General features: G+C 42.1%; 1 protein-coding gene across 4 annotated transcripts in view; it reads left to right on the forward strand.

Annotated features, from left to right (window-relative positions):
* Window positions 1-2,079: 2,079 nt before the first annotated feature.
* FSTL5 (follistatin like 5) overlaps window positions 2,080-27,861 on the forward strand; it is a 328,628-nt gene continuing 302,846 nt past the window's right edge. For all 4 annotated transcript variants that reach the window (XM_083755622.1, XM_083755624.1, XM_083755623.1 and 1 more), the window contains exon 1: window positions 2,080-2,565. The gene's annotated coding sequence lies outside the window, so the exon portion shown is untranslated. The remainder of the gene's footprint in view (window positions 2,566-27,861) is intronic.

Raw genomic sequence — 27,861 nt, forward strand, 5'->3', positions numbered from 1 at the left:
TGATAAGTTTTCATGCAAAAAAATATAGCAGAAAAGGTGAAAATGTAAGCAATTTCCGATTTGGTGGGTTTTAGCTTTTTATATCCTGAGCACTAAAAGGGAAACAAAGAGTTAACATGGTATCTCTATATTGGCAGTGTGTAAAAAATTGCTGGCTCTCTGCTCAGTTGGTTTGTAACATCTCAGCAGGAGATTTGGGGAATTTCCCCCATGTCCTTAAAGACATCGAAAAAGAAAGGCCCGTTCTAGCAGGCAAAAATTGCTCATTTCCTATTGATCCATTCTGTGAGTTGCATAATATTACATATACATTATGTAACACAACATAAAAATTCTGGATTGCTCTACTTTATATTAAGGCTATTCCATACAAACGTACCTTGGACTTGGGAGTAAGTCATTGAATTCAACAGGCCCTAATTCTGTGCAGGCAGCACAGGATTGCAATGCACATATATGTATACTGCAAACCTTCAGCACACAAGCAGTTCTTGGGAAGGCTAGCAATTGAATATACAAATAATACAGTCAATCAATAAAAATCAGTAGTATAATAAAGGACAGGAGATATAACACAATCAATCAATGGGGAGAGCAAGTGAAATAACAACAGTGATTTACACATGGAAGAATATAATACACTGCCTGGCACCAAAAAGGTAAGACATATGTCAGCTGAGATGTCAGATGTCAGCTAGGGGTCCTGTTTGTGAAGGCAGATGAGATGAGTCATATTTGAAGTACTGTACTCCAGATAAACAGTTCAGTATGTGTAAAAAGGAAACCTCAGCCCATCAAAATACTATGCCGTTTTCTCTCTGATGGACTAGTTTACTGAATGCAGGGTGGGTTTTTTGTTTGCTTTCCCATAAAAGACTATTTTATTATGCAGATTGTGACCTGGGAAACACAACAATGTGTCTCCTTCCTGCATTGTAAACGTAATTTCAGGTGACCCTGAAGCCCCAGTTGTGGGGAGCCACCGCTCACAGGAATCCTTCCACCATGTTTTCTTTAATGACTTCCTAGGCTATCTTTGCAGGTTGGCAACTAGTCACACAAAGACGGCAAAGGAGGATATCCTGTGTAGAATGGATGACGTTCAACCCACATCCTTGATGCCTGGAAACATTCTGTCATCTAACAAGTCCAGGTTCTGAATGCGGCACTGAATGTAGAGTGAAAAGCTCCACCGGTGCTTCTTAGTCTCTCTCCTCGTTGTCAAGTCTTCTCTTGACAAGCAGGGCATTTTAGCAGCCTCTCAGCCTAACCTACCTCAGCAGGTTGTTGTGGGGATTATATAGAGGTGGGGGCAGAACCATGTGCACCACATGGATCTCCTTGCAACGAGCAAATAAATACATTTAGAGCAGCCTCCCATCCCTGGAGCGCATAAGGTTCCAGGTTCATTCCCTTCTGCCTCCAGTTTTGAAAGGAGCCAATGCTCTACCAGCCTGAGCAGACGAAACGGAGTTAGGCAGCCACGTTTTGTGCAGCTTGGGCACAAACTTATGCAGGCAAGTCTTAAGCGTCTCCCTCCCCACCATGCAACGTAAACTGCCGAAGTCTCCTTGCTTTTTCCCTTGGGTGGGGAAGAACCGTTTCTGACAGAGTCGCCTTCCCTGCTCCCGACGGGCTGGCTCCCCCTTCCCTCACCCTCTTCCCCAGGGATAGCACAGTCGGTAGACTCTCCATCTCCGGGTCGTGGGTTCGAGTCCTCAGGGAGTTGGACTAGATGACCCTGGTGCTCCCTTCCAACTCTGCAATTCTAGGATTATTCCCTCCCGCCAGCCTGAGCGAGTGGGGAACGGGAGGAGAACTCGCTTCCGGGCACGCTTGGCGCTCCCTCCGCAGCGCCGCTTGCTACCAGTTGCCGACCCTGGCAGCGGCCGTGCGCTGTCACTACAACTCCGTCTGCTCCCGGGGCCGTCTGCAGCTGCCCGTCCCCCCCCCCTCGGTTTTATGCAAATGGGGGCAGAGCTCGGGCTGACGTGAGGAAAGAGGCGGGACGCGCGCGCTGGGGCGGAGTGGCGGCGGGGAGGGAGGGAGGGAGCGAGCGAGCAGCTGCCGCCGGCTTCAGTGCCTGAGACTCGCGGGAAGGGGAAGGAGCTGGTGCTGTCCACTGCGCCGCTGGTGCTGAACCCGGGAATCCCGCCTGCTCGATCGTTCCGCTCCTCAGCCCTCTTGGCCCCGCCCGCCCCGGAAGGCGTCCCGCCCCCCTCGCTTTCCACTCCGCCCCCCTGGTCAGAAGCAACTTGGCCAAGGAGCTTACCGGACGTAAAGGAGATTTTCTCTCTCTCAGTCCCGTGCTGTGTTCCTTGATGCTCAACTAAACCTTGACATTTCTTCGGAGTTTTGCCTACCACAGATTATTGGGATCCTCCTCCCCTCCTTCCCCCCCCTCCTTTGCAACCTTTTGCATTTTGGACTTTCTCCCCTCCTCTTTGGTTCCTAAAGCAGAACACCTAAAAAGGAAGAGAATATATATGCACGATCCTTGCGACTAACAGGACATAACATTCTCCCCCTGCTTCCCTTTGGGGACTTTAGTGACTCTTCGATCAGGTAAGAGCGAAGGGGGATCGGGCTTGTGGCAAATGCAAGCTCCTTTTGGAATTAACGTGGCTAAGGAAGCGGGTAGAGTTTGGGGGCGAAGCCAAAGGACGGGGGAAAGTTGCGAGCCTGTTAGTCCGCAGCTTAATGTTAAGAAGGACGGGACGGGGGAAAAATATTTCGGCGGCTCTGCTCAATATCATCGTGGGCTTAGTAAACAAGAGATGAATGCAGAATGAAGCCCGGGAGGCGGATGAGGTGGGGTGCTCGTGGCAAAGTTTTCCGCACACGCTTCTCCTGGTCGTGGTCTCGGGGCTTTTAAACAATGTTATTTCGCCTTGGAAGGGGAGATCGAGAGGTGTAAGCAGGCAGATTGATTTCCGTTCTTGTTGTTCTCGGTTTTAATTAAAACGCGTTAAAGAAGCTCCTCCGAAGAAACGACGGCGTTGGAGGGCGAGTAGATTTCTCATTGATTCCGACAGGAGAGAAGAAGGGGGCAGAGAGGGGGGGAGGATGTGAGGTCAGTCTGGGAAGCAGCGAGCAAAGCAGGAATTAGAGAGGATTTGTGGAGGAAATGCCTGATGTGCCCTGCGTGCGTGTGTGTGTAAGAAAGAGAGAGAGAGATCAGGCGTGATCCTTAGAGGTTGTGGAGGATGACGATGATCACAATCAGCCAGATCTGCCTGATATGAAACTTACGAAACTCGGTTTTACAAAGGACTTGACCCCTCTGTTCCCAAGGTCAGCCCCCAGGATTGAAAGTTCCCAGTTGTCTGTTCCACAGTATTGATTTGGTCAATGTCAGGCCTTCCCTCCAGGCTAGAAGTAGATGCAAATGTGAAGCTCCAGTTTAATAGCACAGTTGTATTACGTCTGGTGTTACAGATCCTCTCCTGTTTGGAAAAGAACGTAGGCAGATGGAAATGCCTCACTTTCCCACCCTAGTTTAACCTTTGGCAAGCCCTTCTCTATTCCAGGGATCTGCTAAGGTAGTTACTATGAGTTGCCAGACTTCTTTCTATACATAAACGAGAAGAAGCTGGGGGTATTTACTATGTGAGTTAAATGCTGATTCTGGAGTGGAAATTTTATAGCCAATTGGGAGGGAGATGACTGAACTGAAATGGGAAAGCACATTATGTTTCAGCCTGTATTGCATCATGTTGCAGATCACTTGATTATCTGAGAAAATGTTTATTTCTTTACATAAGATATCAGTGACATTTGTATTATATCTGTTGTCCAGCATTTCCCCTATCAATCTCTCTCTCTCTAATGTTTGGTCTGGAAAGAATGAGCAGAGCAATGGCAGTTATCTTCCAAAGTATCATTAGCATTTCTTTACTTTAAAATTCTTTATTTAAAGTTGAACTGTGATGTTATAGTGAACATCTGCTAACACAATGCAGAGCTTTTCAGCAATTCAGAAATAGTGGGAAGTAAGATAAGCACCTGTTAGTAGGGAAAAGTTTTGAAAGCTAAACTCCAGTATTATGCTCATTTAATATTGAAATTTTAGCTTGAAAAACAATGAATTCAGTTCCTTCCATTAATCAGTTATTCCCCTTGGTTACTTTAGGAGTAAGTGTAAAACATGTGTGTTGTGATTTACAGTCTAATGACTGCACACAAGTCTATTTCCAGGGCATTATATACTTCTATATTAGTGTAAAAAATAAATGAGCATTCTCAAATGATCCCTTTCCTCAATTTGGGTATAAAGGAAGGGGATATGAAATGCCAGGATATCTGCTTTCAAAATATGTGAAGATAACTATCATTAGTAACTATGGAAATTAAGAAAAGCATTAAGAGCTAGTTCTCTTGCAGTGCCAGGATAGACATGCAGAGGGCCTGAGCTTGTAAACATGTTTTTATATAATAATAAATGCATCCATGCAGATATCCTGGTTAAATGTTTCACGTACATATATACAGCTGTGAATGAATATGTCTTTTGCTGTTAATATAGTCCACAAAATGGTTTACAATCAGAGCTTCCCAAACTTTTCATGTTGGTGACACACTTTTTAGACATGCATCATTTCGTAACACAGTAATTCAGTTTTGCAAGCAAACCGAAGGTTAAACTAAGCCCTTATAAAAGCATTCCCCTGACACACCTGCACACTGCACTCGACACATGTCTGATTTACATTGTAGAAAGTTGTATATATCTAACGTGGTAAGAGAACTTAATATTCTTTGGAATCCCAGAAGGAATGGACTAAGTTACTTCTTCGGTCTCTGCTCCAAGTCTCTTCCTTATGAGAAAATGGTTCCACTGTTGGGACCACAGCTAGTATAAAGATGGGGAGGGTGCGTGCACCATCTTGAGCTCTTTGGAGAAAAAGTGCAATATGAATATAACAAAATATTAAAAATGCACATTCTTCACATGATAGTTGCAACATCAAGTGATGAGTTGCAAGTGTAAATGGGCCATCACAGATACAACACAGAAATACAACTTGAATTTTGTACCATATCATCTCAAGCATCATGCTTTTCAATAGCCAGTTCACAGCTGCCAGCCACCATGTACAGCAACCAAGTGATGGGTAATGAAGGCCCCAGTCCTAAACACTTTTAACTGAATTTAATCCTTTTTGATTAATACAGAATATCCTAGCTTGTGCATTTAGAACTGTAGGCCTTGTTAAGATACCAACTTGAGATACCAACTGATCTCAAATAATATACCTCCCTTGAACAATGGACTTTCTGCAATCTTCAATGCAGTTTTGAACTTCATGATTGGGATTCTCCTTAGCCCTATCAAGTTGTTACAATGTGAGTACAAAGTAGTTGTGTGTGTGTGTAGCCCTTTCCTCATCACATGGCTCCTTCCAGCAAATATTTAATCTTTCATGGTTCTAAGTTACATAGGAAACCTACATTAGTAGAGGAGAAGTTCTCTTCCCAACATGCGGAAGGTGATGTTCCCTGTAACCGGGATGTGATGATGGTTTCTGAGTCCAATTTAAAGTGCTGGTGCTTTCCTTTAAAGTTCTAATACCCAAATGACTGACCCTTGCCACACCAGCCTGCCTGTGTCCTGAAGCAGGAGAGGCCATGCTTCAGTTAGACCTGCCTGAATATTTGAGACCTGCAAAGGATACCATGTTGGTGGTTCCATCACTATGTTGAGTCTGCAGGAGCAGTGGTACATGAGAGGGTCTTCTTTGTGTGGCCCCTAGGTTGTGGAATGCTCTCCTCTCTAGGATGCATATGACCTCATTGTATATATTTTGACAATAGGCAAAGAAATGCCTTTTTTTGCAGAGGCTCTTGTGAGATGGAAGTTGACATCAGAATATACATTCCATTACACTGTTGTTGTATTTTCTGATTGCTGCTGATTCAGGTTAATTTATGGTCTTGTAATGTTTATGAATTTCATTGTTTGTTGTATTGAGTGGGATGTAACCTACCCTTGGACTCCATGATGGAGGGTAGACTATAAATGTGTGTGTGTCAGTCAGTCTTTATTAGATGTGTATTATGTTTCTACAAAGGAGTGGGCCTTTTCCTTGGATATACCACATGAAGACCTTTCTATTTCATACAATCGGAAGGGACTCTGAGGGCCACAGTAGTTGGTTTTTGGAATTGTATTCTGTTTTTAGTTTTCTTCTCTTCTCTTATTACATTTTCTTATGCTGATTTGTTGGTTTTAAATAGTATTTATATTGTGCGTGAATTATTTTATTCATACTTTTGTTCATTGCTCACCAAAAACTTTTTATGAAGGTGGTTAACAAATATTTTTACTGAATGAATGAATGAGCAAATATATATAAACGCTACAGAACATAGGTATCCAGATAGTCAGAATAACACACAAGGCTTTAATACTACACTATTACAGTGATAAAGTCCTGGCACATCAGGTTATAGGATTGGGCTGACGGGTTGTACCGTAATTAGAACATTTTATTGCCTCAGAAAGTCAATTTTGTTCCCTTGACCATGTTTAATCATGTCCAATTTGAAGTGCAGTGCCTTGGTCTCATAATTCATGAGAATATGAAGTTTAAAGAGTTAAGTTTGAAGCACAGCTGGCAAAACTGATTGCTTGAAGTGTGTTAAAGTTTACTCTATTTGCATTTGAATTAATGGAAGGTGGTGTCCAGCAGGGTTTAATAGAAGGAGATTCTAAAGTGTTTGGCATGTGGTGATGTACTTGAGAAATACTTGAACACACTAAATTGAGTATGATTCAAGGTTGTTTGTGAGCAGAGTTGAAGAGCTTTAAAAAAAAGTAATGTGGTTATTTCACTGAGCAAGGTGTATAAAATTTTCATTTGTATGGGTGATAATTGTAGGCTGAAGACTGAAATGTTTTCATTGTTACTGAACTTCCATGATCTCTTTAAATAATAAAGAACATAGGCAATGATCACTGACCTAGAAAAGCACATTAAAAATGAAAATTATTTGTTGGAATGCTTGGATGATGAAATCAGCACATCATCATGACTTCATTTCATGCAGGACCCATAAGGTTTCACAGTTTCCTACATGGTAGCAATTTTGAATAATCAAGGCTAATTGTAAAGGTTTAACCATATCTGGAAAAGTTGTTTGTTCTGCAAACTTTGGGGTGGTTCCATATAAGTAAGCATACACAATTGCTGCAGATTTACTAGTGTTCTCCTCTGTAGCTTACCAATGGGTGAACCATGTCCTCAGGCTGGGATGGTATAGAAGTGGACGTAAGGACTTCTGCTGAATGAGGTGACTTATGAGTCATCTGAGTTCTCCTCAAGCCAACACTGGAACCTAGATGCAGGGGCCATGTCACAGGCATTTATAATTCATTTCATTGCTGGGGGCGGGGCAGCTCCAGGCACACATTCCTTGTCACAATCAGCTGCCCTCCACACTATACTTGAATGGGTTACCTTCATGTGCTTATTGGAGCCCCTGGACCTGCAAATGATTTCTGGGTCACTATTTTTTTTAAAAAAAAATCATACAATTAATTTATGTGTGGCCACCTTTCTTTGTACAGTGTTACCTTGGGTTAAGTACTTAATTCTGGTGGAACACTCTGTCACAAGAGACTAGGGCCCTGCGAGACTTGACATCTTTCCGCAGGGCCTGCAAGACAGAGCTGTTCCACCAGGCCTTTGGCCAGGGCACAGCCTGACTCCCTCCCTCGGCAATCTTCGCGGAGCTCTGGCCCAATGGTTGCCAGTGGCTTGAATTAATTAATTTTATAATGAATGATTTTAGAGTGTTGTTTGTGCTGTACTTTTGTACTGTTTTATTGTTGTTAGCCGCCCTGAGCCTGGCTTCGGCTGGGGAGGGCGGGATATAAATAAAATTTATATCTTTAGCTAATGGGGCCTCCGCGCTGCTGGAGCAGGATTTCTGTTCTCATCCTGAAGCAAAGTTCTTAACCTGAAGCACTATTTCTAGATTAGCAGAGTCTGTAATCTGAAACATATGTAACCTGAAACATATGTAACCCGAGGTACCACTGTATTGGTTTTGAGCAGCCATATGAGTGCAAAACAACAGGTTCACCATGGCCATTGTCACTGATATATATGTTGCTGTTTTTACAGAATTTTTACAGAAAATTGTGGTGTGTGAAACAGTTCTTAAGCTTATGCCTGCACCTTGAGGTCATGAATGGACCAGTACAGTTTCATCAGACTCTACTGAGCATTATCCAATTCATGCTGACAGTGGCATGGCATGTGGGGGCCCACAGGGGTGGTTGCCCCAGGCATTAAATTGTTAGGGGAAGAAAATTTAAACACCTGGTGCTGCCTCAATACAACTGTGCACATCCATTGCTGGGCTGCACCTCAATGTGAACCAGGAAGTGACCTCTGCAGAAAACAAAGTGATTCTTCTTTTCTTATCTCTGCAGTTGCATTCTCCTGAGCGACATGGATTTCATTAGGCAGCTGAATGCGCATGTGTAGTCCTGTCTGTATCCCTCCCACCCATCCCCTCTGCAGGTCCGGGCTCTGGCAACCCATGCTATGCCACTGCATACTGATAAATCTTTGTCTTCTTAGTTTCTTCATACCAAGGCCTTAATCTCTATCAAATAGTTGAGGAGCTGGAAGCATAATGTAATGGGAATTGGGGTTGCTCGTGCGTAAGTTGCCGCTACTCTTGGCAAGGTTGCCTGGTTAAACCTTTCCCTGGCTGCACAGCCCTTACTCCGCGGCTGTGTCAGTCACTGGCAGAATCCGTCAGTGGGCGTTTCTTGAACTTCTTCCAGCATAAAAGTTCTTTGACGCCCAGTCTCCGCCTAGCCTCCCTGCGCGGAAGTCTTCTGCGCAGGGTGGGCATGGCCAGCGGAGGACCCGTGCTCTCCCCGCTGGTCTCTGTGGAAGAGTCCTGGAGCCATCTCTCCGAAGCCCTCCCCTGCTCCCCTTTCTTCTTGGTGTCACGCTGATTTCCTTCCCCAGTGGATGAGTTCCCTCTCTCCCTGCTGGGTCCTTCTCCGGCATCGCTGGGGAGCCTTACCTCCACTCCTGGCTCCGATGGCAGCAGTGGCGTAGCGTGGGGGTGCAGGGGGGGCCGGCCGCACCGGGCACAACATCTGGGGGTTAGGGTTAGGGGGCGCAAATCCGCAGGTTAGGGGGCGCAAATCCACGGGTTAGGGGGCGCAAATTACTTGCCTTGCCCCGGGTGCTGACAACCCACGCTACGCCACTGGATGGCAGTTCCCTGACACATAAGGATAAGAAAATCAAGTTGTCCCCCTCCCCCTCAAAGAAAGCTTGAGAACTAACATTTTGGTGGAATGGTTATATTTATTGAAAAGAGGATGAACAGGTGTCAGAGTGGCCCTAAATTGGTCAGGACCTCGGGTTGCCTTCTTGCCCCTTAGGAAATTCCTGTGGAGTTTCCTTCAGGTTAAAGTGTGTGTGTAGCAAATTTGCCACTGTTAAAGGTGGAAGTACCCATATGAAAATTAAGAAAATAATTTTAAGGAAGAAGCTTTAGCTCAGTAAAGGAATGCATTATTTGCACATGAAGGTGCAGATCCAATATGGTTTTCATGATCGCTGGACACATGGCAGCAACTCGGAAATCTGCTGGAAATCTCTGTACCTTTACACTAGTGTTAGAAACTGGGATAGAAAAGCTAAGAGACAAATGGCTCCTGGGACCTGAGTTGTGGGTGCCAAAACAGAATGTCTAGTCATCATTTGAGGTGCTTACAAATGCAGAATCTTTAGGTGCGAAATGTGCCTGGCGCTCTGCTAATTTCAAACCCTGCTTTACATATAAGTAAGTAAAACAGGCATCTCCATGCCCAGGCTTGTACTTTAAGCACTGACAACATTTAAGATGTTTATGTAAAAAATGCAGAAAGATAATAATTTGTATGGTAGAACTTTCAAATGTTGCACATAGCAATTATAGACAGGTTCCTAGCAAATAAACAAGAAACTTCATAGTTAAATTACTTAATCTACTGTTTCTAATAGTAACTTTAGTGAAAAGATATTAAATACCAAAGCAGGCGAATGTCTCTAACAGAGATCTTGAAAATGTGGGGCTGAAAGCCCTCTTTTTACTGCCAGTAAAATATATCTGTACTGGTTATGGGCAAAACAGACCATTGGTCTGACTAGGCATAAGAGCATTGTTCCGACTTCAAGGAATGGATAAATAAGAAAGTAAAGTATTGCCAAAAGGATGTGTGCTATAATGTACCGTTCATTTCTCCCCCATTTGCCCTTCTCACATTACAAAAGACATTCAACTCAATTTAAAAGCAATACATTTAAAAACCGCGAATGTACTTTTTATGCAACCTATAATTAACTGTGAGCCTTCACTGCCATTTGATTCTATTGAAAATAATTACTTAGCAGGACTGAATCATGAACAAAGTAATCAGAGGTGGAGGTTTAAAAATTTCAAACACATTTCTGCAAAAATAGAAACACTCCTGTGCACAGAAATAATAGTTCATTATTGAGGTTGCATGTGGATGACTACTACCCATGCCCTATTGGCACAGTGACTTGTGGAACCACTGGCTAGAGCAGGGGCAACCAGTGTGGTATCCTCCAGATGTTGTTGGACTACAATTCCCATCATCCTTGACCACTGGCCACGATGGTCAATCAGTGGCTCAGGCTAATGGGAGTTGGAGTGCAACAACATATGGAGGACACAACTTTGGCGATTCCTAAATCAAAAGGATTATCATGAAACTAAAGAAGTCGAAAGGATAATCTACTTTTCTACAAAGTATGAATAAAATAAGGTTCATGAATAGGTGGTGGAGTCTTTCATGTATTGTTCAACTTCGGGGAACTCTGTTTCACAAAGACTGAAAATAACCCTGCATTATGGGGGAGAAATATCTGACCATCTGAATCTACTCTAGATTTAAAAATGTTGACCTTTAGATTAATTATTTGCACAGTACATGTCCATACCCCCCCAATTAATCTCTTTGAGTCAATGTGATACATTGGGTATTTGATTGGACAGACCAAGCTAGCACACAGTTATTATGCATCAAAATGGTATATCTATATACGGTATGTATCATTCCTAGTATATGTTATAATTATCCAGCACACAACTGTGCATATTCATATTTTGTGCAGGTATTTGAGATCAACTGTTGTATAGATTGTTCTCCAAGAGGGTGAGCTCACCAATCAGATCATTTATAAAGGAAGTGTGCAAAGTGCAACTGAGGTATCAATACAGGTTTTTTTTTAAAGGGTATGCTTCCTGTGTGTACCTGAGGCCTCTTAGAACAGTGGCATAATATGAGAGGTGAGTAGGGTAGAAGCTGTAGGCTTGCTGCCATAGACATGGAAGGAAAATTGCTGCATCTTCCCAAGGCTTATGTTCCTGTGGATTTACCCTTGTTCTCTAGCAAGAGGACTGCTGTCTTTTCTTCTTGGGCATTGCATTTTTAAAAACGATTTTTGCATCTCACTATTTGCTTTCGTTTCTCAGTAGTTAACTACCTTGTTATTTATTTTTAATTGTTGAGGCTTCTACTTAGAAGACAGACTCTCAAAGATCCCAATGGAATAGGTCCTAGGAGACTCCCTTGTTTTCATGAAAGATGATGTAACATCAACTCCAGAGATCAAAAGTCTGACAAAACAAAAGCTGAATTGTGGGAGTATAAGGAAAAAATACAATTTCCAGACTATGAAGATTCCCGCAGGTCTTTGCACAAGATACTTCCTCCCTCAGTATCATCTTTCCAGAATGAATGGAAAGTTTGTCATGATGTGCCAAAAGAGATGTCAGAAATTGGAGATTATACTTTCTAGCCCCTCCTGCATTTATTACTTAAAATTGATTTCTGGGTCCCTTTCTCCGCCTTCAGTTGAGGGAAGATTCATCAATATTAGAGAAGGATGGGAGAGCAGGAGATGTTCAGAGAACAGGTCAAATGCAAATTGCCTAATGTTCTGCAATGCACATAAGAGTTTTGCTATTTCATTGTCTTAGCATGACATGAAAATTGCATGGCAGTTAGCCTGTGGACCCTGTACTGGCTTCTTGGCTCAATCTCGCAGATCTCTGGGACCATCCTCGCATCCTTTGGCCTGAAAGGCTGTAGAACCTGAAGCTGACCTTGATCTCCACCCTATCACTTCCATACCATCATTGCATTCCATTTGCACCACTTTTCTCATTTTCTCTAAAGGCAGTCAGTCTTTTGAAGTCCATCTAGGTGGGCAGCCTCCTTTGTGATAATCATGTACTTTCTTTCCCCACATTGTGTCCTCCCCGTTCTCTGCAAACTGTGAAAATTCTCATGTATCTACGTATTTCCCTAATCCTTTGTCCTTCATAAAGCAGGACATAAGCACTTTTTATGGTCTTTTTTATCTTGCCTTTCATTCACCCTTATGCAACAATGATCTCTGGGCCCTCTAATTTTGCCAGTGCTGTCATAGGTGGCATACTGATTCGCAGCTACGGCAGCTTTAGGCACAGTTGTAACAAATAACTTTAAAGTGAAAGATTCTTTATCCCTGTACTAATCTCCTGACTCATAAAGTCCCCAGCCAGATGCTTGTTGTCTTTTTATTTTATTTTTTTAAAAAAAACCACAGGGTATTTGCAGATAGGTCATACAGGCTAACGTATTTTTTCCCCCTTCAAAAAAGGACTTCACCAGCAACAATGGAGTTCTGAAATATTAATCCTTAGACTCTTGGTCGTCCACTGCTCTTGTAATCCATTAGCATTACATTAAAATTCCTGCTCCATTTGACTACTCAGTAAGTGGTAATCTGGTGGTTACAATGAAAGGGGAAATTTGTATGGTTTTCCTATTGCTAGTTTTGATAGTGTGTGTATACTTCCTTATTGCTGGTTTTGCTAGACAAATCTATTCTGGTAAATGCTATGTTTAATATTAATGTGTGGGGCGATTTATTTATTTACCTGGGACATTAGGACCCAAATAATATAAATTATGTTTAATCCTTGTGTTGTGCTAAGCAGTGCCTGGATTGCTGACATTGTCTCCACTGAATTTGTTGTTTGGTGTTCCCTAGCTGCTACCAGAATGTAATTCAGAGAATTATTACCAGGGAGAAATAATTGAGTGTCTTGTATTTTCATGATCCTTTTGCCTTCAGCAGGGAGGGATGGTAGTGTTATAGGCGCCTTACAGCTTTCATCTAAAGCTTTAGCTGAGCTCCTTATGCACCTGAAATTAAAAAGTGGCACCCCTGTAGGCCAATAAACCTGTGGATTAATATATTTGTGCCCTTTTACATATTTTTATTTCTTGGTCTATATTACCTGCTGCTCAGGGCTCATAGCTAGTAAATTTCCTTTTGCATATGGACATTAAAAAAAAAAAAAGGTTTGTGTGATATATTCGTCACTGCAGTCTGACAGCTTTCTTTCTAAAATTATGGGATTTTGAAACCCTACAGCACCATACAAAATTAGTTTACCAGGTTGAGAAGGGCTACTACATTAGCTTTCTGGCAGGTAGGTTGCTGTTGCTGACCAGGTGGGAAAAGGGCAAGATGGCAGGAAGGTTGCTGCAATGCAAATTATTATTATTATTGTTGTTGTTGTTGTTATTTCTTTATTGGTTTCCCCAGCCACTCTGGGCGGCTTCCAACAAAATATTAAAAATACATTAAAAACATCAGTCAGATGTCTTCTAAAAGTCAGATAGTTGTTTATTTCCTTGACATCTGATGGGAGGGCATTCCACAGGGCAGGCGCCATTACCGAGAAGGCCCTCTGCCTGGTTCCCTGTAACCTCACTTCTCACAGTGAGGGAACCGTCAGAGGGCTCTTGGTGCTGGACCTCAGTGTCTGGGATGAACGATGGGTATGGAGAGGCTCCTTCAGGTATACTGGACCAAGGCCATTTAGGGCTTTAAAGGTCAGCACCAACACTTTGAATTGTGCTCGGAAACGTACTGGGAGCCAATGTAGGTCTTTCAAGACCGGTATTATGTGGTCTTGGTGGCCGCTCCCAGTCACCAGTCTAGCTGCCGCATTCTGGATTAGTTGTAGTTTCTGGGTCACCTTCAAAGGTAGCCCCACATAGAGCACAATGCAATAGTCCAAGCGAGAGATGCACTGGTGGAGCCCATTGGTGGGCCTGCAGGTGCATTTGCAACCTGCCTACCTCCCAGCTGTTTTGCCTCCCCCCACCCTTCATAAGCAACAACAACCCACCTGCCTGGACACTAGCCAAGATGTTTCACCCCATTCAGAAAGACAATTTGCCTATTGGATTCTGCTGCCCTTGGATATTTTAGTGCACATGTGTGCTCCCAGTCCAAAATACTTTGGAAACTCAGATGCAGCTCCCAGACAGTGACTTCCCCATCAGCTCTATGAAGAAGACAGCTCCACTTCTGCCCCCTTTTGTGAACTCATACATGCTCACAATGAATTGCTGGATATGGGCAAATAACTTTTCAAAATATTTCTAATTGATATTCAATGAACAGTATAAGATGCATATCTAAATTTGATCATCCTTGGCATTTTTAGTGAAACATTGATGTGATTGAACATCCTTTGGCACACGCATCATGGCTGAGTAAAAAAGGTAAAGGTAAAGGGACCCCTGCCCATTATGTCCAGTCGTGACCAACTCTGGGGTTGCAGCGCTCATCTCGCTTTATTGGCCGAGGGAGCCGGCGTACAGCTTCTGGGTCATGTGGCCAGCATGACTAAGCTGCTTCTGGCGAACCAGAGCAGCACACGGAAACGCCATTTACCTTCCCGCCGGAGCGGTACCTATTTATCTACTTGCACTTTGAACTGCTAGGTTGGCAGGAGCAGGGACTGAGCAATGGGAGCTCACCCCGTCGCAGGAATTTGAACCGCCGACCTTCTGACCTTCTGATCAGCAAGTTCTAGGCTCTGTGGTTTAACCCATAGCGCCACCCACATCCCATCATGGCTGGGTAGCATCCTATAATCAGTAATGAGCCAAGTAAAGCATTGGCTCCCTTAGATAAGTTTCCTTTAGTCAAATGTGAGAGTATCAGCATCATCATTCTGCTCTGCTTTGTCGACGCTGGCCAAATTGTTAGTATAACTGAATAGCACTGTGGTCAAAACTTGGATTATAAGACAACACAGTGGAACAACGCTTAAAGCTAAAAGCCATACACCAGTCCCTAAGCTCTGCATCTGTATGGTTCAAAAGTAAGGCTAATATTGAGAGAAACTTTGAGCACTGAAAAGTTGTGCTTATATTGTGAACTTATTTAAGTCTAGAATTGTAGGTATACATTTCTTTTTCATCTTAACAGCAACTATGGCTGAAATCCAAAGTTCTACTTTTTGACATTCTCTCTGTCTTTGAACAGCAGGCCCTTGCGCTATATCACAGATTGCTCTTGAAATATCCCTCAGTTAACCAAAAAAACAAGTCCAAGCCTCCATTGGGAGCACAGAATTAGCTGCACTGTTGTTTGGTTCTTATTTCTTAAAAATAAATTTCACTAAGTTAAACTTCCTTAATTTTTTTTAAATTTATATTAAAAATACACACATTTTCCATGCTCACCAACAGACTGGTGAATGCTTCTCTTACAAGTTTAATTTTAACAGGCCCACACTTAGGCTGGACTGTTTATTCAAAGGGGGAAAGTATGAAAAGTGTGAAAAAAGTATGAAAAGTGGAAATGTTTATTTCAGCCACTTCAAGGATGTGACAGAATCTATAAATCACTGCTGCGATGTGGCCCTGTGCTCAGATCAATGCAGGTCAAATGCAGATCAAATTCAGGTCAAATGCACTTAGTGGAGCCTCACTTGGTAGACAGGCCCAGTAGGATTTCCATGAAGAAAAAATTAGATAGCTCCTGCTATCAGATATATTTTTGGAGAGATTGCAGCATAATTTCCCCTACCGCCACTATCATCTTCATGGGAGCAATTATAATTTATTACATTTATTCACCACTTACTACACAAAGTGTCCTGAAGCGACCTACAATTTTTTAAAAAAAGAAAAGAAAACCCTATACAGTTCTGTGTAAATCTGTCAGGGATGTATCCCTTCAGCCCCCTGGGTATGTTTATAGCTGCAGTAAAGAATTGGGAGAAGATAACTCTCCTTGCTAAGTGAGCCTTGGGTATATGAACATAACACTAATATCACATCTTTGCTATCCAGCATTCATCAAAATGTAGCACTCTGCTTGTGGTTAACGCTTAGCTGGAATAAAATATTCAACGCAGCAATAGAGAAATTAAAATAATAATTTATTTGTCAGACAAATAAATGAGAGACACAGTGGTATATGATTACTAAAGCTCTGCCCACTCCAGCTCTGATGGTCAGCACTTATATTTCCTCAGCTCAGCCCCCTTGCTCCTCCTTTGGCTGCCTCTGTCCAATCAGCCTGGTTGAAATTCCTATTGGCTGTTTGCTAGAACCAATCATAAAAGATACACCCATTTCCTATTACCTTTTATGGGAGACAAAGAGCTATATTTCCTTCTATCTATAAATGGCAAATAAGTAGTCATATATCTTACATTTGCCTCAACAAGGAACCTTAATTACTAGTTCACCTCTTGCCCTCCTTGCCCTCCAAAACAGATGGTTAATGATTTTAAATTTTTATCTTAAACAGATGTCAGAGATCTTGGGTTCACATTCTCACACATCATCAATGAAAGATCTCCTTCTTTGGAGGTCTTTAAGCAGAGGCCTGACAACCATATGTCAGGAGTGCTCTGATGGTGTTTCCTGCTTGGCAGGGGGTTGGACTCGATGGCCCTTGTGGTCTCTTCCAACTATATGATTGTATGATTCTATGAAATAAGAATCTAACATAAGAATCTAACATTTCTTACTTTCTAAATCCTTTGCATAATTACATTTAAGCCAATATATTTCATACATAACATATATAGATTTTAGAAGCAAAGGCCTTTTCTAAGTAAAAGGGAACTTAGTAAAAACATTTTCCCAAAAGCAAACCCCCTTTTCCTGGCCAACTGCTTTTTCCATTAACTCTTGCCGTTTAACCTGTGGCTCAAGTCTCTAATGGAAGACACATGGTATTATATTTTGTTAAACAATGAGTGCTTTTGCAGCTTGATTGTATTCTGTAGGGTCAGTAACCTAGTAACCTTTGCTCTCAGCCTGTAATTCCCTTTTTACAACTTTGAGAATTTTGGCTCCTGCTATAAATCACTGGGGCCCTTGAACAGGAAGATAAACATCTGCCAGTCTTTTAGACAGCTGGTCTTCTGCCTGGCATTAAAACATCTTTTAAGCTTATTTTTAAAATACAGGCCTTGATCAGATGCCTCAAAAATGCACATGTCAGGGCACAGCGTAGTCTTTAGTATGTATGCTACCGGGGTGCAAAGATCCGCCCAGCGCCCCCAAGTGTAGTTTAGCCCCCAAATTAACTTTTATTATGCTTATGTCAGACACCACGCTTATGCCTTATCTCTTGTTTACAAAAGAAGGGAGGAAAAAGAAACAAACTTTTTATTTGCTCATTGATTTACAATACACTTATACTTAAGAATACAACACCACCACACTTAAAGTTATAAGTATTGTTTAGGCACCTATTTAGGAGAAACACCAGTCGTGTCAAAGGTGCCGCTGCTGCCGCATAGCAGCTCAATACAATACGTAACATAATATTTTGATGAAAGAGTTAATTTTGCGTGCATGGCGCCGTTGAGAATGACAAGCGCCACCGTTGTGAATGATGCCACAACGTCTTTGGTAAATGAGCACACAAAGTTGAAAGTCCTTTAGTGAAATAGTAGGCATACATTTCGGTAATACCTAGGTATATATGTATTTTGTTTTTCTGGCTTGATCAAAATTATTTATTATTTCATAACAGGTAGATTGTTAAGAGCTTAGGTGGCTTCAGCAGCGGGCGCCTGGTGCCCCCCAGAATTCAGCGCCCAGGTGCCCCGCTCCCCTTGCACCCCCGGGTAAAGTTGGCCCTGTCAGGGCTGTCCCACCTCTGTAAGGACATAGCAAGGCAAATGATGCACAAGGAGTGTCCTTAACTCAATAATTCCCCAGTGTACACATCTTATATTTCATGACCAGCCCTTTCTAAATGCCAGAACCAAATTAGTGAAGCACCACTCCCAGTTAGAAGTCCCTGTAGTGTGAAAAAGAGGGTTCTAAAAAGCCAACCAAGAAGTCCCTCCACAAATTCCTACTTAGCCTCTTGAAAAGGTAACTAACAGAGCCCCCACTGCTGTAGGGATGGTGCCACAAAGAGAGTGTGAGGCAGAGCTGGCTTAAATAGCTAGCTAGCAGCGTCTTCCCCCCTGGGTTATGTAGCCCATGTGGTTCTCCTACTCCACCCCTTCCTTCAGGAGTAAATCTCCCGAGACTTGTTTAAGCAAGGGCAGATGTAGGCAAACACTCCTCTGCCTCTAGTTAGGGAGCCACAATACAGAAGTTTTAAACAACATCAAAAGAATAAAACATTATTTACTAAAAGCAAATGTTATAAAAAGGAGAAATCTTTCTCTGCTGCATTAAAAATGAATATCACAGCATCATTTATTGCAAGTGCTCATCCTGCAATATGATAAAAAGGATGACTCTTACCCCACCCTACTAAAAGATGAGCACCACAACAGTCTGGGGTATCATGCTACCATATGTTCCCAATTAAAAACCAAGTGCCTGCATAAAGAGGAACGCCTTTGCCTGGCGCCTAAAAGTTTATAATGATGGCACCAGGCACATCTCCCCAGAGAGAGCATTTAGGAACAATTAAGCTCTCAGAATATTTATGTGCTTTGAATACTCAGCTTGTTTGTCACCAGTATTCATGAATTTGTTATTGCTTTTGACAAGCCTCTAAGATGCAGTATGAGATTAGTAGTTTTGTTTGTACCACAGCTGTCCTAATAGCAACCTTGGTGTTAAAGGACTTGAGTTTCCATGCTCCTGGTACACCCCTTGCCCATCCACTAATCACATACATTATTTTCCCCACGAGTTTTCTAGCCTTTAAATTTCATATTATTTGCTTAATTTGGTATCCTTGAAATCATATTTGTGATTCATTGTGGTGGTTATGAGTTGAAGCTGATGTGTCTATGTGTACAAAAATTATTCCTTCTATCCATTCTATCTGTCATTCCTTGCCAGCTGAGAACATTTTAATTTATTTATACATATTCAAAATATTTCCAACTTGTCCTTCAGACTTGGATTTTCAAGGCAGCTTACAAAAACATATTAAAGCCATAGATATAGCAACACCATAGTAACAAATTCAAAGGGAAGGAGGGAGATTTCCCATAATTCTCATGTCTGGGATAGTGCTTTTGCAGCCTTCTAGGTGCCCCAGTGGTGGAAGGACCCTTTTGCCACAGTTGATGCCCCTGTCTCTTGGTGAGTTCTGGAGAAGGGAAAAGGGTAGTGAGCCTTGGGCAGGAGTAGCTCAGGAGTAGCATGGAGCCACAGCAATAACCTCCCAGCAGGAGTGGCACTCCTGCTTTGTAGGAAGGGTGATGCATTGGCGATGGCACGGCTTTGTGGGCATGCTGGATTGTGGGAGCAATGATGGTGTATTCAATTTCTATCCTGCTTCTACTCCCAAAGGAGTCCAGTGCCACAAACACTGAGGAGTTAAAACAATGCAATTTCAAACAAAACAAAAAATGAACTAAAAGCATGTCAAAACAGAATATATATATATATATATATATATATATATATATATATATATGGCATTTGGCGGATTAGCATTCTATGGCTTTTAAAATGTGTTTGTGGGAGGGGGTTGATTTGTTTTTGCTTTTTGTGCATAATGTAATTTGTGTTCTCATTTTGTATTGTATGCTGTGATCTGCCCTGTGATCTTCGTTCAAAGGCATGCAAATTCAATAAAAAACAAAACAATACATAATAATAATGTTTTGAAATGACCCTCCACTGGCTGGCTCCACTGGTGTGTCCACAAAGCACCAGCTTCACTGCCAGCTGGGGCCTCACAATAAATGACAATGATGTTGCTGTCAGGAGGCTATTGCTGCAAATCTGTCCCACTGGGCAAACCACTGGTGGTGGGGGGGGCTTTAGCCGTTCAAAGCAACGAGGAGGTATCATAGAGAAGGAAGCAGGAATACTCTCATTAACATCACTGGGAATAGAACATGGTTTCAAATTCTGGAATTTGACAACAAACTGTCTCCCCTAATTCTGAAGAAACCAGGTAGTTCACCCAGCGCCGCAGACAGCAACCAAATAATTTAAATACAAACTAACTTGCATGATAAATTATGGAAATGAAAGCATGCCCTGACAACATTCTATGAACACTAATAAAACTGTTCATTATCAAATAAGCGAGGGGAGTCTGAATATTTCAGTTTCTCTGTTGAACATGGCAAATGCGTCTTGGCAACAGGACAATTTATTTCAGGAAATATCAGCAATATCCATAAAGGGATACAGTTCCTGAAATGTTCTCTCACTATAACAGGTACACAGAAATCTGCACTATCCTTTATGAAGTTTCAAAAGAAAACATTCTCAGCAGTTACATCTATATCAGATTATTACATAATTTGACTCCACTCCATAGAGTGTACATGAAACAACAGGGGCGATCGATACAAAGCTTTCTACATTGCCCTAAACCTCATTTTTTTGGGCGGGGGTGAGGGATGTGTATGGAACCTGAATCCAACCTTCTGTTCTCCCCCTCCTTCTGGAGGGGGTTGACTATTGACATGGGAAGACAACGTTCACACATGGCATCCTTTTACACATGGGGCTAGTCATCCAGCTAGAGATGTATTTACAGAAGTCTGCTTCCCTGTCCATCTAATTCCTAGAGGACTTGGTGTTCTCAAGCTGCCATGCCTAATCCATTTGTAAGCACAATCACACATAAGCTCAGATAATGCTGTCAGGAAACCTTGTTGACTAAAATGTGGTATTGGATATACAATTGCTGGACAAACCGAACACTAAAGATTAAAGAAAAAATATATTTGAAGCACAGCAATATGGTAGTAAGTAAGAGGCGTCCTGATAGAAGTATATAATATTATGCATGGCATGGAGAAAATGGAGGAAGGAGAAAAGCTTTTCTCCCTCATAACACTAAGATTCATGGGAATCCAATGAAGATATTGGAAGATTTAGGACAGATAAAATAAAGTACTTCTTCATGCAGCACATAGTTAAACTGTGGGAACTCCCTCCCTGAGGAGGCAGTGAAGGCCAACAACTTGGATTGGCTTTAAAACAGGCAGAAGCAAACTCAGCCCTCCAGATGTTTGGGGACTACAACTCCCATCATCCTTAGCTAACAGGACTAGTGGTCAGGGATGATGGGAGCTGTAGTCCCAAAGCATCTGGAGGGCCGAGTTTGCCTATGTCTGCTTTACAAGAAAATTAGACAAATTCATGGAGGAGAGCGCTATCAATGACTACTAGCTGTGATGGCTATGCCCTATTTTCACTGTTGGAGGCAGCAGTGCTTTTGAATGCCAGTTGCTGGAAACCAAGGGAGGGGAGAGTGCTCTTGTGCTCATGTTCTGCTCCCTGGTTTCCCACAGGCATGTGACTGATGGGAGTACAGGATAATGGCCCATTGGACTGATCCAGCAGACCATTCTTATGTTGCTATGTATTTGTCTGCATTCAGGGTCCCCTGGCAAGACTTTTCCTAGGATGGCTTGATCCAAGGAACTTGGACGCTCTTTGAAATCCAAGGATATGTTTTCAGCCAAGTAAATCAATAAATGTTGCAACTAGGCAACATTGAAATAGTTCACATTAGGAAGCTTATCATACTCATTTTCAGATAATAAGCCAAATGAGCGAATATACTTGAGTACATACAGTGGTGTTCCTTCCTTGTTCCCAGGTTGCGTTTATTGTGCCAAGCTATTTATTTCCAAATGCAAGAGAAATGTTTCAATCTACCTCAATCCATCATTTTGAAGTAGATGACAAACATAATTGGGAAGAATATAAATGGCTTCTGAGTTAATATTAAGAATAGCTACCGGAGTGAGCTGAAAACATTAAAAGGTTATTGCCATTCATCCGGTCTTTTAGAACATCCTAACCATCAATAAGATGCTGTGGTACATGACTAAGATGAAAATGCTTAGCTTGAAATTAGCCAAAAATAGAACCTAAAGAATGCAATAATTTCAACATGGACAACTGGGTCCTTTGGCTGCATTGCAATCTACTATTTCATGTGCTTGAATTTAACTTAACTTCCAGGGGTTTTTTTATTGCTTATGTTCCATCAGCTCAGGGATTAACAGTCTGTGGCCCTCTGGTTGGTAGATCACAATTCCCATCAGCCCCAGTTTATGGAATGATCAGGTGGTGAGAGTTAGAGTTAAGCAACAACTGGTTAGCTACAGATTTCCCATCCCTTCATTAACTTGAATTAATTTCACATACAGCTGTGTAGTTGTGTAACTGTAAATTTCAGAATCATATCATTTATGAACAAAACTATTAGATGCACTACATTCTATTCCTTTTATAATATCATATAAACCACCAACATTATTTATTTGTTTTCAAAAAGGTCTGCTTAAAAAAAAGAATCCTTCCAATCCTAATATAATTACAGTATATGTACCAGTAAGTGAAATTCATCTTTCTTGAATCTCAACTCAGGTATTGAGTTTTTTTTCTGTCAAATTTATCTGTTGGTTTTTCAATTTTTTTGCCCTCTAGGAATTTGTTTAGCGATTCCCCAAACTGTTTGCAATTAAAAGCTTTTTATAATATCAGAAAGTACAATTTTAGTAGCTAATGTAAGATTAATCATAAGAAGCCTTATCATGAATAGCTTTTTATCCAAGGCAATCTATAATGCAGTTGTCAGATCAAAAACCAGATGAACCAGGTTATTTGAAAAATAGCTCTACAATTGTTGCAGCCAACAGTGACCACAAGTGTAAAAAGGGCCACCTAAGTTTGTTAGGATAAATCCATGCGACAGTTAAATTCTGCTATGTTTAATGGGGCTTATAATAATAATAATATGTATTATTTATACCCCGCCCATCTGACTGGGTTTCCCCAGCCACTCTGGGCAGATTCCAGCAAAATATTAAAATACAATAATTACAGGAAGTTACTAGGAAGTGTGTTTGGGAGTTCAGCCTAAGAAAAGCAAACTATAATATAGGACTCACCCACCCTTCTGCTTGTCCCACCACTTTCCCCTGAAGAAACCTGCTCTTTACTGCTGAATTGGAGCAAACATCAATCAGGTTTTCTGTAGATTGACATTTGCTCCAATTCAGCAAACAGAAAACTGCTCAGACACATATCTAGAAAGCACGAGGCAAGAGGAAAACCTCTTGGGCTCCTGCTTTCTAGGCGTAGAGCAAGTGAAGTGTGGACGAGCCCTTTCACAGAAATCAATAATACGAACGGCTGGTTCACATTCAAATGTGCAAACCTCACTAGTACACTTGGATCCACTGATTGGCCTCCCTCTAAAAGTTGGGAGCAAGAGTTTTCTTATGCTGAATGATGGATGGAATTCAATTTCTAAACTGGATGTTAAAGAAACAGTTTATGTTCTTATGAACTGGTTCATGTTTCTTCTAAACCAGCAGCTTTAGTGAAGTATCAGCAGGAAAATTTGTCCCTAATACAAAATTGGGGGGGGGGGGGAGCCTGTGGATTTAGGCAGGTCTGTGCTGTACATTCTGAGTTTAACTGACAAACCCTTCATGTTAATATGAAGATCAACAGGAAGAAGAGCTCAAAATCTTGTATTGTTACTATGACAGCCTAATTGAATGTTTATCTTTTTCTCTAATATATCAAATACATTCACCTTTCTATTTGAATCTTCCAAAATTTACATCCCTCACCCCAGTAGCTGATGAAATTAAAGAAACAGCCCTACTGACAGTGCTCTTTTCTGTTAACGGATACTGGTGAAGAGTTAATTTCACCTTTGGACTGGAAATAAATATTTCCTTTCTTATAAATAGTTAATCTTCAGCCTGATCCATAATATCTGTATTGGATGAATAGTCTGAAAATTGTTGTGCTCTGATTTAATGAACTATTTACAGTTCCAGAAATATTCGCAAAAGCATCCTGGTGTATTCAATACACATGCTTCCATAAAAAAGTTGGAATGGTTTCAGCAGACAGTGTAATCTGCATCCCCTTTACTAATTTTAGTTAGTTCAGTTGGTTAGAGTGTAGCGCTGACAATGCCAAGTTGCAGGCTTGATTCCCATATGGGCCACCTAAATATTTTTGCATTGCGCGGTGGGGGGGGGGGGTTGTTGGACTACATGGCCCTTGAGGTCCATTCCAGCTCTACAATTCTACAATTCTACCCTGCTCAACATCAAAAAAACTAATATCATAATATCATGGCCACTGGTCCCATCACCTCCTGGCAAATAGAAGGGGAAGAAATGGAGGTAGTGAGAGATTTTACTTTCTTGGGCTCCATGAACGCTGCAAATGGTGACAGCAGTCACAAAATTAAAAGACGCCTGCTCCTTGGGAGAAGGGCGATGGCAAACCTAGACAGCATCTTAAAAAGCAGAGACATCACCTTACCAACAAACGTCTGTATAGTTAAAGCTATGGTTTTCCCAGTAGTGATATATGGAAGTGAGAGCTGGACCATAAAGAAGGCTGATCGCCGAAGAATTGATGCTTTTGAATTATGGTGCTGGAGGAGACTCTTGAGAGTCCCATGGACTGCAAGAAGATCAAACCTCTCCATTCTTAAGGAAATCAACCCTGAGTGCTCACTGGAAGGACAGATTGTGAAGCTGAGGCTCTAATACTTTGGCCACCTCATGAGAAGAGAAGACTCCCTGGAAAAGACCCTGATGTTGGTAAAGATTGGGGGCAGAAGGAGAAGGGGACGACAGGACGAGATAGTTGGATAGTGTTCTTGAAGCTACTAACATGAGTTTGACCAAACTGCAGGAGGCAGTGGAAGACAGGAGTGCCTGGTGTGCTCTAGTCCATGGGGTTATGAAGAGTCGGACACGACTAAACAACTAAATAACACCAACAATATCTAAACCAGGTATGAGGAACTTGTGGCCTTCCAGATGTTAATTTCAGTTCCCATCATCACGTATGTTATGCTTGCTTTGGCTGATGTGGTTCCAGCTGGACAGACACACAGTCTCCCATCGCTGACTTAAATGATCCCTAGTGCAACAGAATTATGTCATATACATGATTTTTGGAGGTAAAGTCTATGTATGTATTTTTGGGATATTGGGTTTTTGAGATAAAGTGTAATGACAGCAAAGTTAACCATTATAAATAAGAATACTATTTAAAAATATGCAGCCAGATTTTTGGCTGCTACTTGGCACCTGTACATATTCTGATTTCGTATTTCCTTAAAACGGAAATATTTGCCTATACCTACAGGGCAAAATTACTGCCAATTTATCATATATAAGAAGCCTGACAACTTGTTCTTTGTTTTATGAGTAGATACATGATCCTTAAAACTTGCTGCGAATATATTGGTTAGCAATGAAGTTTCTGATTGCGGTGATTCAGAGCACACAATACTAGAGAATAAATTCTTACTTGGCATCCACAATGTCCTTGCAAAAGAAAAAAGAAAGTGAAATTACAATACTGCAATAAAATGCAAGCATAGGCTATAGCAGTGCATTGGATTTATAATGGTAAACTAACAAATGATAAAGGAAGTTCTGGCTTCCTGTAGGAAGTTATACCCTAATTCTAAAACCTTTACCTGGAAACTAATGAAACTGTCAGTATTTCATACTAATATATAGAATCTTGCATTGGATTCACAACCTCTCTTCCTAATGCAATAGCAGAGTAGCAACTGGAATGAGTAAAACAACACTGCTGCAATTCAGTTTCATATCTTGTACAACTGCCACCACATTCTAAGGTATCCCAGGGCATTGAATTTCCAGCAATGGGGTGGCCCATGGAAATTGTCAGTGTCAACTGTTGAAGCACATCAGCAGTTTTTTGTTTTTCTTTGTTGTTTTGGAACAAAGCAACTAATTACCTCAGGCAAAGTTGAGTTGTGTCAGGGAAAGGTTCAGGGAAGAGATGAGTCAATTGCATGGTGAGGCCCCGGTCCCCACAGTTCCCCTCAGAAATAAACACACAGACACAAATACATTGGGTTAATGGGATAGATTGGGCCACAACTTTATTGGTTACAGATGTGAGCGGTTTGGCTTAGGCATTTGGGTGAAGTCAGACTATATCCTGACTCCTGCCCATCTGTAGGACGTCTCTAAAGGGTCAACCACCGATAGGGGGAGCCCTATGATATACATCAATTAAGAGCACTCCCAGGGTCACTGATGGGGTCGGGGCATGGCCTTAGCCTACACCCAGGCGTTGGACAGGAACCACACTCCCAGATCCCCTTAACAAGGGGGGGGGCAGGTAGAGGCAACAGCCTCCCCTCCCATAAGCAAGACTCACCCAATGCCTAACATTACAAAGTTGTGACGATGGCCCAAGGTAAGCGAAAACCAAATTCCTACCTGGCCCCCACAACCACATTAGTCCATAGCAATGCCAAAAGTCAAGCAATGCAAAAAAGAGAGGGTGAGTGGGCTGGGAGATCCGACGAGAAGGCGAATGGAGACTGCACCCCAGCCACACTGCGGTTTAAATGGCAAGCAGCCTCTCCCCGGCTAACCCGATTGGTCAGCTGGGGGACATGACGCAGCTGGGAGCCCTAATGACCTGGACAGCATCCCTCCACCCACGTCCAGGTCACTGGGAGGTCCTCCCTCAATGCCATCCCCCCCCCCCCCCCCGTGAAGTGGAGCGGTCCTATCTGCATTCTGAAGCAATTTTAACTTTTCATGGAATCATTTGTACTACTTGGCTTTAACAACTTACCTTACATAGAATGTTCCCCTATTTGCTGCATGAGTGCAAGCCAGTCTGTGCTCTGTTGCACCACCATGATACAAAACATTGGTTTTATCTGTATTAGGAATTAAAAATAAAAAAGGAATTCTATCAAAGGCTGCAATCCTTGGGATGCAGTGGAGGAGAGTGCTATTGATATGACTCTACCTAAGTGGGTAGGTAGCAATCACCAGTAGCTAGTGGAAAACCCCCAAATAGGTTCTTAGGGGCATATTGTGGGGCAGGGTGCTGGAGGCTTTGGATGTGGGAACTAAATACTGCAGTTCATTCAACAGTCTCAATCTTCAGGATCCTCAGCAGGTTGAGCTCTGGAGCTGGTGCAGCAAAAACGAAGAATACCCAGTGCTGCTAGCCGTGCAAAGTAACAAACCTTCTCCACATTAGTGCATTTCCTTAGTTCAGCTGAGACATTGTCAGCATTTATGCTTCTCACATACCCCAGGCATTTGGCCATGAAGATTCAGGCCCATCAGCCAAAGTTTTCTTCCATTCTGCTACACAGCATTTGGGGTGATCTCATTCTCTATGCACACAGATTTGCCTTCAGTACTGAACTGAGTAACAAACCTTGCCCCACACTTTCTAACCTGACCAGCAGGATCTGGCAGGGCTTTGAATGTGGCAGTGGCTCTACTACTGCAATCTCCCCCAGCCTCACTTAGGACTCCATGCAATCAGTACCAATATTCCATATAGTTCTTTTCGTATTAGCTGCTCCCAGCTTCCAAGTGAAAAAGGCAGAAAAAGCCAAAGGATTCATTTACACCTGGGGGTTGCTTTCCTCCAAACGCCTTCTCGTTCTTTCCCCAAAGACTGAAATGCTGCTGGAGAGCTGGGTGCTTCTTCAGCTGACAGATCTAAGAGACCTGCTGAATATATTACATTACCGTAGTAACTCAAGCCTCTTT

The sequence above is a fragment of the Podarcis gaigeae genome (assembly GCF_964106915.1).
Source record: "Podarcis gaigeae genome assembly, chromosome: 9".
Taxonomy (NCBI): domain Eukaryota; kingdom Metazoa; phylum Chordata; class Lepidosauria; order Squamata; family Lacertidae; genus Podarcis; species Podarcis gaigeae.